This window comes from Urocitellus parryii, chromosome 7 (genome assembly GCF_045843805.1).
Source record: "Urocitellus parryii isolate mUroPar1 chromosome 7, mUroPar1.hap1, whole genome shotgun sequence".
Lineage (NCBI taxonomy): Eukaryota > Metazoa > Chordata > Mammalia > Rodentia > Sciuridae > Urocitellus > Urocitellus parryii.
Genome location: NC_135537.1, coordinates 159,343,268 through 159,359,438, shown reverse-complemented (window position 1 = coordinate 159,359,438; position 16,171 = coordinate 159,343,268).

Here is a 16,171-nt window from a genome sequence, read left to right as displayed (position 1 = left end):
AATCAAAAGAATCCCCCCTTTGGGGCTGGGGGTGTGGCTCAAGCGGTAGCGCGCTCGCCTGGCATGCGTGCGGCCCGGGTTCGATCCTCAGCACCACATACAAACAACCATGTTGTGTCCGCCAAAAACTGAAAAATAAATATTAAATAATTCTCTCCCCCCGCTTAAAAAAAAAAAAAAAAAGAAGAAGAATCAACCCTTCAAGTTTATTGTAGGATAAAATCTGCTTTCTCCAGGCAGGTTGGCCAGCAAAGTATAAGGATTTGGAACCATGGGGTGTATGTCCCATGTTGTTCCATTTGCAGCTCTGATCTGCACAAGCTCATATTCCTCAGTTTTAGGCTTTTCTCCTGGTGATATAGAGGTAATATAGGGGATCTGCAGGGTCTTGTTAATCTTCTTGCCAGCAACCTGTGAGTACAAGCAGAACGCCCTCAGTGACTTTGGGCTTGAAGGGTATTATTTTACCTGTGGCCATTTGTCTATATGTTTTAAGCCTCACTGGTTGGATATTTGTGGCTCAGCATGCTTGTCCCTGTGACCATATGTTGGGGTTACTTTAGCCAAAATCTCCTTCAGTAGCCAGGTGCAGTGGTGCAGGCCTCTAATCCCAGTGGCTTGGAAGGCTGAGGAAGGAGGATAGTGAGTTCAAAGCCAGCCTCAGCAATTTAGTGAGGCCCTAAGCAACTCAGTGAGATCCTGTCTGTAAATAAAATACAAAAAAAAAAAAAAAGAGCTAGGGATGTGTCTCAGTGGTTGAATGCCCCTGGGTTCAGTCCCCATTACTGTCCACTTCACCCCCCAATCTCCTTCAATATTAAGGATGGGGCTGAGAATTTCCTCTGCAGGAGGACCGTAAATTGCCTCCCCTGTTGGTAGGCACTTGTCTTTCTAACTTGTTATGTTGTAGGTTTACAGTAGCTTCTAATTTAACCATCAAGTATCTTTCCAACATGGCACATATCACTCAGGCACATATTAAAAAAGAGTGCTTTAATATCCTAGTTCCCAGTTCACAGTTGCTCTACAAATCACTGGGTCCCTCCTCTTCCTGATACTCCTTTTATGTTACATCTCTTGTCAGTCAAAGAAGGCTTTCTGGTCACCATCACAGAATAAGTGACTCTTTATATTAAGCAAAAATGTAATTTTCTCTCCAGCTTTATCAAATTAAACTGGGACTACTTGGGAGAGATTATGATAGGTCTTAGTGAAACCACAAGTCCCCATCAGTCCTCTGGGTAGCTCAGGGGCAACTGGTAAATATTAGGTCTGGCCCCTTCCTTCCCTCTCTGGGGACAGTTTGGACACTTCCATTTCCATGTCCCTCTCGTTTACAGTAAGCACATTGGTGAGACCTCCAACTCTATGGTTTGGATCTAGGAATGTCCCCTAAAAAACTCATGTGTTAGGCAATGCTGAAGTGTTCCGAGGTGAAAAGATTGGATTATGGAGCTATAGCCTCATCAGTGAATGCATGCATTTGATGGATTAATAATCTGATTGGACTACTGGTTGGTAATTATAAGCAGGTGGGCATGGCTGGAGGAGGTAGGTCACTGGGTGTGTGCCCTTGGAGACTATATCTTGTTCCTGACCTCTCTCTCTCTCTCTCTCTCTCTCTCTCTCTCTCTCTCTCTCTCTCTCTCTCCTTTCTCCCTCCCAGCTGCCATGAGATGAGCAGCTTTCCTCTGCCATGTTTTTCTGCCATGATGTCTCTGCCTTGGATGAGGATGGAATCTCTGAAACTCTGAGTCAAAATAAACTTTTCCTCCTCTAAGTTGTTCTTTCCAGATATTTTGGTCACAGCCACAACAAACTAACACACCAAACTTGTTGGTGGTTCTCAAGTCCCACATTGGAGGCAGAGAGTATTCACCTAGGGCATCCTCCTGTCCCTTTCTGGAGTAGTCTGGAGGCAACAGCCAGCAGGAAAGCCTGGTTTTTCGTTTTTTAAAACTTCTTTTTAATCTTCAGTTATATTCCTGTTATTGAAAACCTTAAAGGGCCACCTCTAACAATAGGGAAGAATCAATATCAGACCCATGGACAACTTTTGCAATTTTCTGCTGATATGTGGATCACTCAGAGATAGAAGCACCCAACTAGCTGAGGCACAAGGGTCCTGCTTGAGACACTCCCTTAATCTAAGAAGGCAGAAGAGTTTTCCTCCCTTGGTTTGCCCAGATTTACTCAAGATCTGCTTATTTTTCTCACAGCTCTGGGAGGTAGCTCTTTCATGACTCCCTGTGTCCCGAATCACGGGTCCCAGTTCCCTGCTTTATCACCCATGCTCTTGATTCCAGACTGTGGGCACTCGTCATCGGTTAGTTTCTTAGCTGTTGCCAAAACTGCTGACATTTCCTCAGCCTTGAAGAGGGTCATCTAAAGCCTTTGGAGATCTGCCCAGATGGAGTTATGAATGGAAAAGATTTTATCGAAGCGATGAAGTCCTCAGGGTTTGTTCTTGTTCACTGGCCGGGGCTTTTCAATTGTATAGATCTCAGGTGGTGAAAGGCAAGTGCACTTTGATGATTTCTATCAGCTTCCAGTATAACGTATCCCTCGTGCCTATTGTAGTTGTACTGTCAGGCAGGGGAGGGCTGGGGCAGTAGGTGACCCTTGTGTCTGGGCTGGGGTCTGCTGGCAGGGAGAGTAAAGGATTAGGTTCTATCTGCGCAGGAGTTAGGAGCTGTGGGTTTGACAGCAGAGTCTGGGGAATAGGTGGGGAAGATTTCCCCCGTATCACTTGTCTGTGGTAGTGCTACAGGTGAGACAGAGGCTGTTTCCTGGGACTCAGAGGTTTTTTTTGTGTGTGTGTTGTTGTTGTTGTTTGGTTTTTGTTGTTGTTGTTGTTGTTTTTGCCTCTGGCATATAAAAGCTCCTCCTTATTCACAAGACTTTCTAGCGTAAGCAGTTCAAACTCTCAGCTTAATAGCCCATTTTTTTTCAAACCTTGATTCTGATATATAGCCATGAAGCTCTGTATAGAAAGGATCTTGATTCACTTTCCTGCCCTTTCATGGAGCAAAAAAAATCAAGCTGAAATATATTATAGTTAAGAGATTAATTTTCTGATCATTTAATTTTTTTTTTCCTGGCGAGTACTGTGACCAGGCTGTGATGCAAAAGAAAACGATTTGCTTTCGGGTAACTGGGAGTACCTGAATACCTTCCAGTGTTGGAGGATATACCCCAGCAGGCTCCTTCAGATTCAATTGCATTTCCAACCCCCCCTCCCACTCACCCGACCCCCACCAGACTCCAGGGTCTCTGATTAGGGTTTATCTCCAACTACCTAGAGGAAATCTAACAAGGTTGGTGTTTATAATAATCTTACAATTCTTAGCTCAGATCTGGTTGGATATACACCTGATTTGTAAATTCAGCAATTGTATATGAATTCAAAGGTATATATTTTCTTAGTCTGTGAGCCAAATACCTGGGTATGTTCCAACCCATGTCAAAATGTCACAAAGCCTCATCCTGACTTCCTAGGCTATCCCTTTGCCTAACATTACTACGAAGCTACCTAGACCCCCAGGTCCCCTTAGATACCCTTCACAAGCCACAGATTTTTTTTTACCTGTACTTCCCAGCATACCTTCATTGGGTTTGACTAATTTGCTCCAGTGGCTCACACCACTCAGGGGAGCTTTTAACACTTGTAGGTTTATTATAAAGGATATTACAAAGGATACAGATGAAGAGATGTATAGGGCAGGGTGTGGGAGAAGGGCATGGAGATTTCATGCCTTCTCGGGGTGCAACACCCTCTAGGAATTTCCACATGGTTAGCTACCTGGATTTCTCTCCTTTTGAGTTTTTAGGGAGAATTTACTACGTATTCAACTCTAATAGATTGGGTGGGAAAAACCAGCAAGCCTGTCTGTTCAGATTCTTCTCGACCTCTCTGCATAGCATTTCTTACTCCTGGGAATGGGACAGAATCCCTTCTGAAATGGGGGTCTTATCTACTATCAGACAAAGTAGACCAGAAAAAGGGAGGAAAGATAAACATTTCTAGAAGTCTCTGTCAGAAAAAGAAATCTGAATCTCCCTCTTTGGGAGGGAGTTATGAGCAGGAACTGTGAACAAAACTTATATATATATATATATATATATATATAATAAAATCAGATGTTGGGGCTGGGGTTGTGGCTCAGCAGTAGAGCGTTCACCTAGCCCGTATGAGGTGCTGGGTTCAATCCTCAGCACCACATAAAAATAAATAAATAAAGGCTGGGGATGTGGCTCAAGCGGTAGCGCGCTCGCCTGGCATGTGTGCGGCCCGGGTTCGATCCTCAGCACCACATACCAACAAAGATGTTGTGTCTGCCGAGAACTAAAAAATAAATATTAAAAATTCTCTCTCTCTCTGTCCTCTCTCACTCTCTCTTTAAAATAAATAAATAAATAAATAAATAAATAAATAAATAAATAAAATAAAGGTATTTAATTTTTTTTTCTTTTCTGGAGAGTATTGTGACCAGGCTGTGATGCAAAAGAAAATGATTTGCTTTCGGGTAACTGGGAGTACCTGAATACCTTCCAACTACAACTAAAAATAAAAATTAAAAAATTAATCTTCTAAAAAAAATCAAATGCTATTTGTACCGCACATCCATAGCTTAATCATTATCCTTGAGCAAGTGGCAATGCTTCCTTTTCTTAAGGATTATGCCAAGTCAGGGCATTTTGTCCTTCAGTCCTCTGAAGAACATACCCTTGATGAAAAACATCACCTTATTTTTTCTTTCAACATACATTATTGAGCATCAGCAAGGACTGGATTTGGGGAAGAAGAAAGGTTAAAGACTATGTGTTAAGAAAACAACCCCATCACTCCTGGCAGTTATTCATTCCGTCAATCAATAAATGGTGCCCACTCTGAGTCAGACCTGTGCAAGTCTCTTGGAGTTGAACATTGACTCAGAAACTCCCCACTCTGGACTGAGGATATAGCACAAGGCTCTGGGTTCAATCCCCTGTACCACAAAACAAAACAAAACAAAACAAAACAAACAAAAATCTTTTTGGTGGTATGGCAAAAATCATTTGACTTCACTTTTCCCCCCAAACACTTTTCTTGGTAGAAAGTGCTATCTTAACTGGACTGGAATGCAAAGCTAGTTTATTTGGTCTCCCAAGAACACCTGTCAGAAAATTCAGTCACAACACCAGGATCTGCAAGACGGATCTGAGTACCATGTAGACTACTCGAAGTTTCTCCCACAGGAACAAGAAGACAGGAGCCAACTGTGAAAGACAAGGTGTTTTACCTTACTAGTTATGGTGGCTCATGCCTGTAGCTTCAGCTACTCAGGCAGCGGAGGCAGGAGGATCCCAGGAGTTTGAGACCAGTCTGGGTAACTTAGTGAAGCACTATTTCTTTAAAAAAAAAAAAAAAGAAAGAAAGAAAGGAAGGAAGGAAGGAAGGAAGGAAGGAAGGAAGGAAGGAAGGAAGGAAGAAAGAAAGAAGAAAGGAAAGAAAGAAAGAAAAAAGAAAAGAAAAGAACAAAGTTTGCCCTTTAACCTAGCAAGATTAATGTTAGAAGCAGGTGTTCTGGGCCCTGGGAGTAGCTGAAATTACCCAGGCAATTTTCCAATTACTTAAGAATTTGTCAGTTTGCCAAGGTGAGAGCCAGAAATGCCCACAGCCTTGCTGAAATGGAAGTCCATATGGTGATACATTACTACCAGCTATAGCGATAAGGAAGCCACTGAGAGAGGCTACCTGTGGGCTGATCCCAGAGAGTGACTAACGGGATGTGCACAGACATGGCAGGTTTGGGGCTCCAAGGGTTTTGAGGCCCCTTTAGTCCTAAGAGCAGCAGCAGTAGACACCACCTGGCTCTGGGAGGGCAACTGGCTCTGTCATGGAGAACAGATGCAGAGTCCCTGTTCAGGCAGAAAAAGAACAACTTCACTTGACCTTCACCTTCTTTTCTATTCTTCCCTGGAGCAGGAAGAGACTCAACAACCACAGAACAATTGCCAATCACAGCACTGCTTTGAGGAAGTTTAGGGTTGAATTAACCCCTTCCTTACTTCCAAGTCACAAGAAGAGGTGATAGGGCAAAGAGCTTTTCTATTTTGACAGTGCTGAGCAAACACTGGTCCCTTTGCTGGCCACAAAAATCCAAATGAATCTTACAATCTCTCACAGGTTGGGTCTTCCCTAGCAGTATTATTAGGAGTGTTGAATAACAAATAATGTTAGGGAAAGCCTTAGTAAGCAAGGAGGTCTTGCACCAACATTCTTTATTTAATGCACACGCATGGTCAGTACAACAGTTTGCTGATTGGTCTTGTCAAAGAGAGAATAACATTCCTCTTTCAGTCCAGAACCCGGAAATTACTTATCTGCAACTGTGACTTCCAACTCCCTTCTAGCTGGATATCTTGTCTGCTGGCTAAAGAGAAATTCCCAAGGGATTCTGGAACTCACTGGCACCAAGGTTCTGGGAATCTTTCTATTGCACTCATTTCAGACTTGGTTAACTTATTGATTGCTACTTTTATCTTTTAGCTACACTACCTTGTATTTTATATTTCATTATCTTACATCTTTTTTGGGACACTGGCAAGGTATAATTAAATATACACATGGGAGCATGGCAATGTTGCATACCATCATTGTGTCTACTTGAAAAACAATCCTGTTTTCCACTTAGCTAAGTCAGAGTAAAATACAGAACAGTTACAGTAGAGATGGCTTTTGGAACCCCCAACACTGAGCTGGCTTATGAAAAAGGTCCTGAAAATGCTCATTTATTTTTAATACATTTTATTTGTTTTAATTAGTTATACATGACAGTAGAATGCATTTTGATACATCATACATAAATGGAGTATAACTTCTCATTCATCTTGTTGTACACGATGTAGAGTTACATGGGCATGTAATCATATCTGCACCTAGGGTAATAATGTCCGATTCGTTCTACTATCATTCCTACCCCATGTCCCCTCCCCTCCCTTCACTCACCTTTGTCTAGTCCAAAATACCTCTATTCTTCACCCTTCCACCCCCGCTTATTGTAAATGAGAAAATGCTAATTTCGTCCAAGATTCACCACTCACTCTTCCAGGCATATAGGCATTATGTGGCTGCACAGGTCCCTTTTAGAAGAATTACAACGCACTTCAGTTTTCCACTCCAGACAGCTTCCGTGGAGTGTAGGGCGAAGAGGGTGGAGGTAGGGCAAAGGACGAATTTGGGCTGTGGGCGAGGCTGAGAGATGGGTGGGCGCACGGACCGAGCCTAGCCAGTAAGGACAGGTAGGCGCCGCAGGGCAGGGAAACTAGGAGTGCGCGCTGGAATTGTTTCTTTGTAAAGTGGAAAGGGAAACCCATTAACCCACAGAAAAGGATAACGAAGCCTCAGATAGATACGGGGTCAGGCAGAGTTGTCACCTGAGAAGTGAGGAAGCTGTATAGGCGCGGGCGTTAACCGCTGGGTGCGACGGGCTCCCGAAGCCTGGGGCGGACGCCTAGAAGCAACAAAAGAAGGAAGGTGACTTGTGGGAAGTGGGGACCGGACGGTGCTGCCTACCCAGTCTCACCCTGTTCCTCTCGATCTTGAGGTTTGGGATATACTTGGAAAACACGCGGTCCCCAGCAGAGAGTCCCCGAACTTTCCACTCAGACCACTCAGCAGAGCGAAGGCGTCTTATTTTCTTAGCCCTGGGTCCCAGGGACAGAAAGCGCTCTGCTTGCGGGCTTCAGGGTCACCCAGATTCGGTTTGAATCCCACTTACTATCCGGTTATCCCACATAGCCTCAATTCCCTCAAGTGAAAAATGGGGCTAACATCTGTACTCACCGGTTAGGGCTGTTGTAATGAATAACTGACAAGTGGACAAAGTTTTTAGGGCCCTGTCCACTACTTGTCTAGTAAATAGCAGAAACAAGGTCCGCGATCATCGTCATTACCTTAAGGAGTTCTGTCGGGCGTGGGCCAGTGGCGGCTCTTTGCACCGGGAAGTCCAGCAGAACCAATCCAAACAAGCACAAAGATGTTTCCACGAGCCAGGGAACAACCTGGGCGCACAGGAAGATCCAGGACCTGGGCGTGCACCGCCCCAAGCTCCTGCGGCTTCCCACACCTACCGGGCCTCCGGAGAACCTGCTTGAGTCTGTACCAGCCCTGGGCGGTCGGTGGAGTGGCTGCCTCGCCCCACGATCTCGGCCATTGGAGAGCGGCGTGATTCGGGATGACTTTAAGCAAGTGAGTATCCCCGGAGCAGAGAAAAGTGGGTGCACTGCGTCGGAAGGAGCAGACGTGGGCGCAGCAGGCGCCGGGCAGTCAGCGGGGAATTGGTGTTAAGTCCAACGTGTCTTGCGGGTAGGTGGCAGCCTCAGTAACCGGGGACCGCGCGTTCGGAAGCGGTTGCAGTCCAGGTTGGGTCCCCAACGCGGCGCCCGCAGGAACGAATAGGGAACTGATTTTTCCGTGAGAAAATTCCATATGGAGATAACCTCTCGTGGCCAGGAACGCGTTGTGGAGGAATTAGAGCATGGCATTCGGCCTTGGGGGCACTGGCTACCCGGCTCGCAGCCTGGAACCCACAAGCGTTGAGCTGGGCTGGGGCTTCTTTCCGGTGCCGAGGACCAAGTGGCGATCCGAGGGATACAGTCCTCGGGCGCGCGGGCTCTAGGCAGTCCAGGAGCTGGTTTTGTCCCTTCTGCAGCTTTTGAAAGCACCTTGCTCAGAGCCTGGGATTTTGAAAAATTGTTTTTCAGATCTAGGCGCACATCCACAAGACAGATTTGAGAGTCTGCTCCGTATCGGAGCGCTAACACGTCTTTAAGAATTAGCATAATAATTAACGCGGAAAACTAGTCTTGGAAGTGTAAATTAGTTTGATAGACTGTGAAGAAGTCGTTTGCGGGTTTTTGTTTTTCCCCAAAGAATACTTTCTTTATATTTCTCAAAATTCTAGAACAATCATTAAACACGACAAGGAAGTCATCTTGTGAAAATGCAAAAAAACACGTTCGTGAGGTGACATTTTACAAACATTAGAAAGAAGCACACGTTGAACACAGGATGTGGGGAATGAGGGAAGGAAGGCAGCGGTTGCATTTACTCATGTTCCTGGCTAACTTTCATTCACACATTCCCCCAACATTTACCACGTCCCATTCCTAAACAGGTGACTGAGGAGGAAGCTGGAACTCAATGCTCCAGGCTCCAAACTGATGCCAACTAATCCTTTTATAAACAATTGGAATCAGGCACAAAAATCTGCAGGAGAATGGCACAAAGGGCCTCTTTACCACTACATCCCCAGCTTATTTCTTTATTTTAAAGCTTTGGGACAGGGTCTCCCTAAGTTGCTAAGGCTAGCCTCAAATTTGTGATCCTCCTGCCTCAGCCTCCTGACTCACTGGTATTACAAGCATGTGCAACAGATATAGACTCCTTCTTTCCTTGTTAGACAATTAACAATTAAAAATAAATTACAGGGGCTGGAGATGTGGCTCAAGCAGTAGCGCGCTCGCCTGGCATGCGTGCGGCCCGGGTTCAATCCTCAGCACCACATACAAACAAAGATGTTGTGTCTGCCAAAAACTGAAAAATAAATATTTAAAAAATAAAAATAAAAAATAAAAATAAATTACAATACTGGGCCCATGGATAAGGCCTGTACTTCCAGTGGCTCTGGAGGCTGAGGCAGGAGGACTGGGAGTTCTAAGCCAGCCTCAGCATTTTATCGAGGCCCTAAGCAATGCACTGAGAGCCATCTCTAAATAAAATATATTTTTAAAAAAAGGTTGGGGGATGTGACTCAGTGGTTAAACACTGTGAGTTCAATCCTTGGTACCAAAAAACAAAAATAAAAACAAAATCAAAATCAAACCAAACCATGAAGTGCAGTGACACTTTCTCATGTTATCTGAAGGTTTCCAGAATGCTCTGGTTCTATAAATCTAATGAAAGAGATTTAGCAATTAATCTCTTAACCATGTAGGTGTGTCTTCTCTTTAGAATTAGGAGAGGACATCAAAAGGATTAGAAATGGAAACAAATGAAGAGGAAGTCAAAATAACTTTGCCAAGGACAACTCCCAAATGATTGTTCATTGTTACTGGAAAGAGCCCCGGAAAAGGAAGCTTTGTGCCTTTTATTGCCTAATCTTAAAAATGGCATATACTATGTGCATGTTGGTAACAAAGGCTAAGGGCCACACAAAGGGGTGAATCCCTGGAGGCAGAGCTCTTTGGGAGCCTCCTTGGAGGCTGCCCGCCCCCCCCACCTCAACTATCCTGGTAGCCTTCTGATACCTTCACAGGTTTTGTGTGTGTGTGTGTGCGCACATGCACACTTGTGCCATGTTCCAGCTTTTCTCGTTGTCATCAATGAGGAGATTGGTCTGCATTGCCTGGTCTACTGTGACTGGAAGCAGAAGGTCCCCTTAACTCCTAAGGCTCTCAGATTGTAACAGTGCTCCACTCAGTGCTGTGAATATAGTCCTTGCTGCTCTGCCACTGTGACTTGTTGTAAAATAGACATGCTTCTTTCTCCTCCTCTCTGCTTCTCCCTAATCTCTCCCCTTCCCTAATCTCAGGGGAAACTGGATTACCTTTCTTCCCCCAACCCAGGCAGAGTTATTTGTCCCTGACTACACATTCACCATAGGAATCAGGTAATCCAGACTTTGGGGGTGATACCACAAGATCTCAGAAATGACTATCTCCCAAATCGACAAGTGAATGACAACTCCAACAGAGAACACGTGGAATGTAGCCTTCGAGTCACCTCTTAAAAAACCCCCTGTTCCTGCTGATGGGCAGAATCACAGCCTCTGGGACAGGAGTCCCCTGTGTTTCTCCTTTGCTAGCAAAGCAAAGAACCTTCTCTTTCCTTTTCTCAAAACGATGGTCTCATTATTGGATTGGCTCTGGGAACAAGGACCGAGCTTCCAGCAACAAATTTGGTATCCCAGGTGAGAACCGAGAGCAGCCCCCACTCCAGCTTTCTTGGGCAGGCCTGTCTCTCCAAGGAACCCCACTTCCATGCTGAGCATGCTGGTGAACTTGTTGAGAGTCAACTGCAAGAGTTAGGAGATGGGTGAGTTTGCCTCAGGTGGAACCAGAGGAGCTGTTCCTGTGGGCAAAGGAGGGACTGGGGGACCATCCCAGCAGCTGCCAAAACTCCTTTTGCCTTGGGGAACTCCTGCCTTCTGTCCCTAAACAGTACAGTTTTCTCCTTCATGGTCCACTTTGAGAAAAAGGAAACTAAACTCAAGAAAGTCACACCCTTGGCCATTTGCTGTGTCCCCGTGTGCACGTCGAGACTCGATTCCACACATCTGGCCTGTCTTTCTGGGGACATCTGTGTATGTCCACACATCTATGCATCCACTGGTGAAGGAGTTACGTTTAGTGGGACTCAAGAACCTAGGGATATGTACTTCTTTCTGGTCTGTTCTAGGTTCTCATGTGTTGTTGGCCTTGAGGTTGGGAATTCTATGATGGTCTGTGTTTTTGTTTTATTTGTATCTGTTACTACCCCTTTTAAAACATGGCTAACACTGCATTGATCCTATAGGTAGACTTGGAAAAGATCTTGGCTGCTCAATTTAAAAGTTCCCATCTGTCCGGCCATGGTTTGGGGGACTCCTCTCTGGTTGTCTCTCCCAGCGTTTCTCTTTTGTACAGTGTTTCTCTTGAAATTGGAGTTGCTCAGAGGTAAGGTGAGTTGAAGAAAGGGCCAGCTAAAAATACAAGCCTGTCTAAGACAATATTTTACTATAAGAATCTGGCTTTTGAATAGCTTTCTGGATTATTTTACAATGTTGCAGTTGGAGTTGGTCTATCAAAAGTAAAGTAAATAGCCAGCGGTTGTGCATGCCTGTAATCACAGTGGCTTGAAAGGCTGAGACAGGAGGATTGTGAGTTGTGAGACCCTGTCTCTAAATAAAATACAAAATAGGGCTGGGGATGTGGCTCAGTGGTTGGGTGCCCCTGAGTTCAATCCCCAGTACCAAAAAAAAAAAAAAAAGTAAAGTAAATAGAAGAAATTTGTATCTGCAGGTCTGTTTAAAGTTTCCTATCTGTCAGCCCTGGTTTGGACTATCCTCTCTCATCTGAGTAATTTTTTTTTTTTTTTTTTTTTTTTTTTTTTTTAGCTCTTACTGTCTCTTTAAGACATGGGTCATGCTACACTGACTTTTAAAAAATATTTTATTTTACTTGTAGTTGGACACAATATCTTTAATTTATTTTTATGTGGTGCTGAGGATTGAACCTAGTGCCCCACATATGCTAGGTGAGTGCTCTACCGCTGAGCCATAACCCCAACCCCTGCATTGATTTACCAGTAGTCTCCTGAGCAGAGGGATCTTGGCTGAATGGGCCACCTATAGGCATAAGCCAGTCTAGAGAGAGAGAGTTTGCTGTAACACAGTCTAGCCTTTAAATGGTTTTTCTGGATCACATTGCACAATCTTGACATTGAAGTTGGTGTGTCAGGGGTCAAGTATATGGAAGAGAGTCTGTGTGTACAGGTATTTATGCAGTTGCGTGATAAGGGGTCTGATGTCAGGAGCTAAGCTGAAGGTGCCCAACGGCACTACCTATGGTGTGCAAGGATAGCAGGACACCAGAAGAAAGGGTTACAGAGATTTAAATCTCTTCAACCCAGTGCTGGCGCTCCCAGCACGGATTCTCAGCCTGGTCCCTGGCAGCCGCAGATCATCTCACTGTGGTCCAGGACACCAGCCCTAAATTGGGAAAAAAAAAAAAAAATCCTAGAAAAGTTTCCTGGGATGTAGAAAATGGCTAAAGAAAACCTGGTGTCACTGTCAGGGGCAGGAGGTGCCTGGCAGGTGGCCGGGGGCTTGGGGCAGCCATTGCTACAGTGTGGGTGTGTTTCTGATTGGCTGCTCTTCACCATCCTGCCCTGAAATTTGTTGTGGAAGTTACATGCACAGATAACATTCATAAGGATTGTTTCAGGCTATAAATTTAAGAAAGGGTCTGAAACTAAAAAAGATAGAAGAAAGTTATAGGTCTGGAAATATTTTAGTATGGGAAGTTAGAAGGTAAAAGACATGTTTCTAGATGAGAAAGTATTTTGTCTGGTAAGTAATATTGTGCTAAAGTCCAAGACGAAAGATAGAACAAAACTAAGGGTGTAAAGAAGTTATGATTGTGGGAGACCAACCTTAAACGTGATCCCGGCTGGGTGCTGAGGCCTTCAGTCGCAGAAATGTGGCAGAGCTTTCCCCACCCTTCTTGGGTTCGAGGGATGGTGTCTCATGCATGGGTGTGTCTTGCTACAGCCCCATGGGTGGAGCTATGCTCACCTGTTCCTTTGTAATGTAACCCCTTGCCCTGTTTAGGATAGAATCTTCCATGGAAGTGCCTTGTGTGTGTCCCCTTCTCTTACTGTGCCCTTGGGTGTGGCCTACCCAGGTGTCAGTCCACCTGCTGACAGTGGACATCATGAAGATACTCAGCCCCCTGAAACCTGACCCCTTGCCTCATTTGAATAGCTTCCCTCAATAAAAGGGGTCAGCACGTGCTCTCGCTCTCTCTCTTTCTGCGGACCCTTAAGATTAGAGGAGCCGTCACAGCGACCCCAAAGAAAAAGGTATTTGGATCTCTTGTGTGGTTATTTCGTGCAGCCCAGTTAGCCCAGTTTAACTGGAGTGACCCCTGAGCCTTTTAGTCTCGAGAACTGAAACCTGGCATGTGATCTCAGGGCTGAGGCTGTAGCTCAGTGGTAAAGTGCTTGCCTTGTATGTGTGAAGTACTGGGTTCAATCTTCAGCACCACATAAAAATAAATAAAGATACTGTGTGTTCATCTACAACTAAAAAAAAAAAAAAGTTGTGATCTTGACTTCAAAGCCAGCCTCAGCAAAAGCAAGGCACTAAGCAACTCAGTGAGACCCTGTCTCTAAATAAAATACAAAACAGGGCTGGGCATGTGGCTCAGTGGTTGAGTGCATCTGAGTTCAATTCCCGGTATCTCCCTCCCCCAAAAAAAGAAGTTGTGAATTTTTAAAAAATATTCTTTAGTTGTCAATTGGTCTTTATTTTAATTATTTATATGTGGTGCTGAGATTTTTTAAAAATTTTTTTAAGAGAGAGAATTTTTTTAACATTTATTTTTTAGTTTTCGGTGGACACAACATCCTTATTATTATGTGGTGCTGAGGATCAAACCCAGTGCCCCGTGCATGCCAGGCGAACGAGTTACCACTTGAGCCACATCCCCAGCCCATGTGGTGCTGAGAATTGAACCCAGTGCCTCATACATGCTAGGCAAACAATCTACCACTGAGCCAAACCCCAGCCCTGAAGTTGTGAATGTTTAAGTTGCAGAATTGTAAGACATGGAAGCATCTTGCCACTTTTTCCACAAAAAGAAAGTGAAAAGCTCTCTTAGTTTTTGTTTGATTCATGTTTTAGATGTAATGTTGTACTGTGTTATCTGTCAAGAGCCCCGCCATAACTGAGATAAGACTATGCCTCCCACCTTACTCCATGTTAGAATGGCTCCAAACTAGGCTAGACTTGAGCTCATTTAGAGTTGTATTCAAAAGATCAAATTTTGTTACTGAGATCTCAGAATAAAAAGGGCATATAATATATAATGAAGTAAAGTTTAAGATTATAAAAATAATTTTTCTTGGTTCATAGCTATTACACAAGTATTTTTTCTTTGTTAATTTCATTTTATATTGTTAAGGCAAGGTTGCAATATGTCACCAAGTCAATCTTAAAGCAGGAGATAGAAACTTTATTCACCAGTGTGTGGTCTACACCCTTCGACCCCTTCTCAGGGTTTGAGTATACCTTTTATAGTTCAAAACCACATTAATTATAAGTGGCTGTTGTGATTCAAAACCATAAACAAACATCATGAGATCTAAAATCATAAGCAGAAAAGGGGCCAAAATGTCTCTAGTTGAGTACAAGTTAAAGAATGGTTACTAACATCCTAACATCTAGACTATCAATCTCTGACAGGGTACATAGTCCAAGAAAAATGGGAAACAAAGAGAGAACACTTTTACTTTGTATAAGAATTGCCATTTTGTGTTGCCAAACATGCTATGCTAAGCAACTGATGATGGGTACAGAGGCAGGGCTTTCCCATGGGAGAAGCATTTCTTATATGGCATGGAGTCTCAGCAAAATGGAGTCTGTTTGGTCATTGCCCATATAGTATTTTCCTTGTACATTTTAGAACTGTTGCCTACTTCTTCTCCCAGCCCCTGATGCCCAAGACGGAGATCTATGACTCATAGTCAACTCCTCTGACTCCAGAGACTCTGCCCCCACCTGAAACCCTCCCTGACCCCTTGAATGAGATTCTGGTGTATAGTGTGGTCTTTGGACTTTGTGTGGACTCTACAAGTGTCCTTTCAATGGGTAACTGTAAAATCATAGATATTGAAGTTATAACCTGTTACTCCCACTTTAAGAATAGTGAAACTAACGTGCTGGGTGTTTAAAACCAAACACTTGGAGACCAAAGTCAAGGAAGTAAAAGGACTGAGGAAAATGCAGCCAACATTTTGGGCCTTGCCCTTACTTTGGCCCTAAGCCAGAATCCAGAAAATGAAGGAACCCTTCTTTGGGCCCTGCAAGTCTCATGAGTCACCCAATCTGCTGATCAGGAGGACCCTAGAGAAAAAAAATAGAAAAACAATTGAAAAGATATCTTCCCCCCCAAAAAAGAAGGGACCATGGAAGCTAACCAGTGCACATTCTGCAAAGAAGACGGTCATTGGAGATGGAAGTATCATTGATGCTTCCAAGAGAAGTCACGTATGGTTAACAAGACACTGGCCCATCCTGGAAGATGGCACCACTGGTTAAAGGAGCCAAGAGACTTCTCACACGTCCCCAAGAGTAATCTCTGAGGAATCTCACTGACTCTTATTTATTTATTTATTTATTTTTTTAGTTGTAGTTGGATATAGTAACTTTATTTTATTTATTTATTTTTATGTGGACCTGAGGATCAAACCCAGGGCCTCACACATGCTAGGTGAGCATTCTATTGCTGAGTCCACAACCCCAGCCCTCAGCTGACTCTTAAGGATAGATAGGAACAAGGTCAGTTTTGATCAACCTGGTCTTAAACACCTGACAGGAGAGTACAACCTGAGCACAGTCCTACATGGACATTTCAAAGGAAAAAC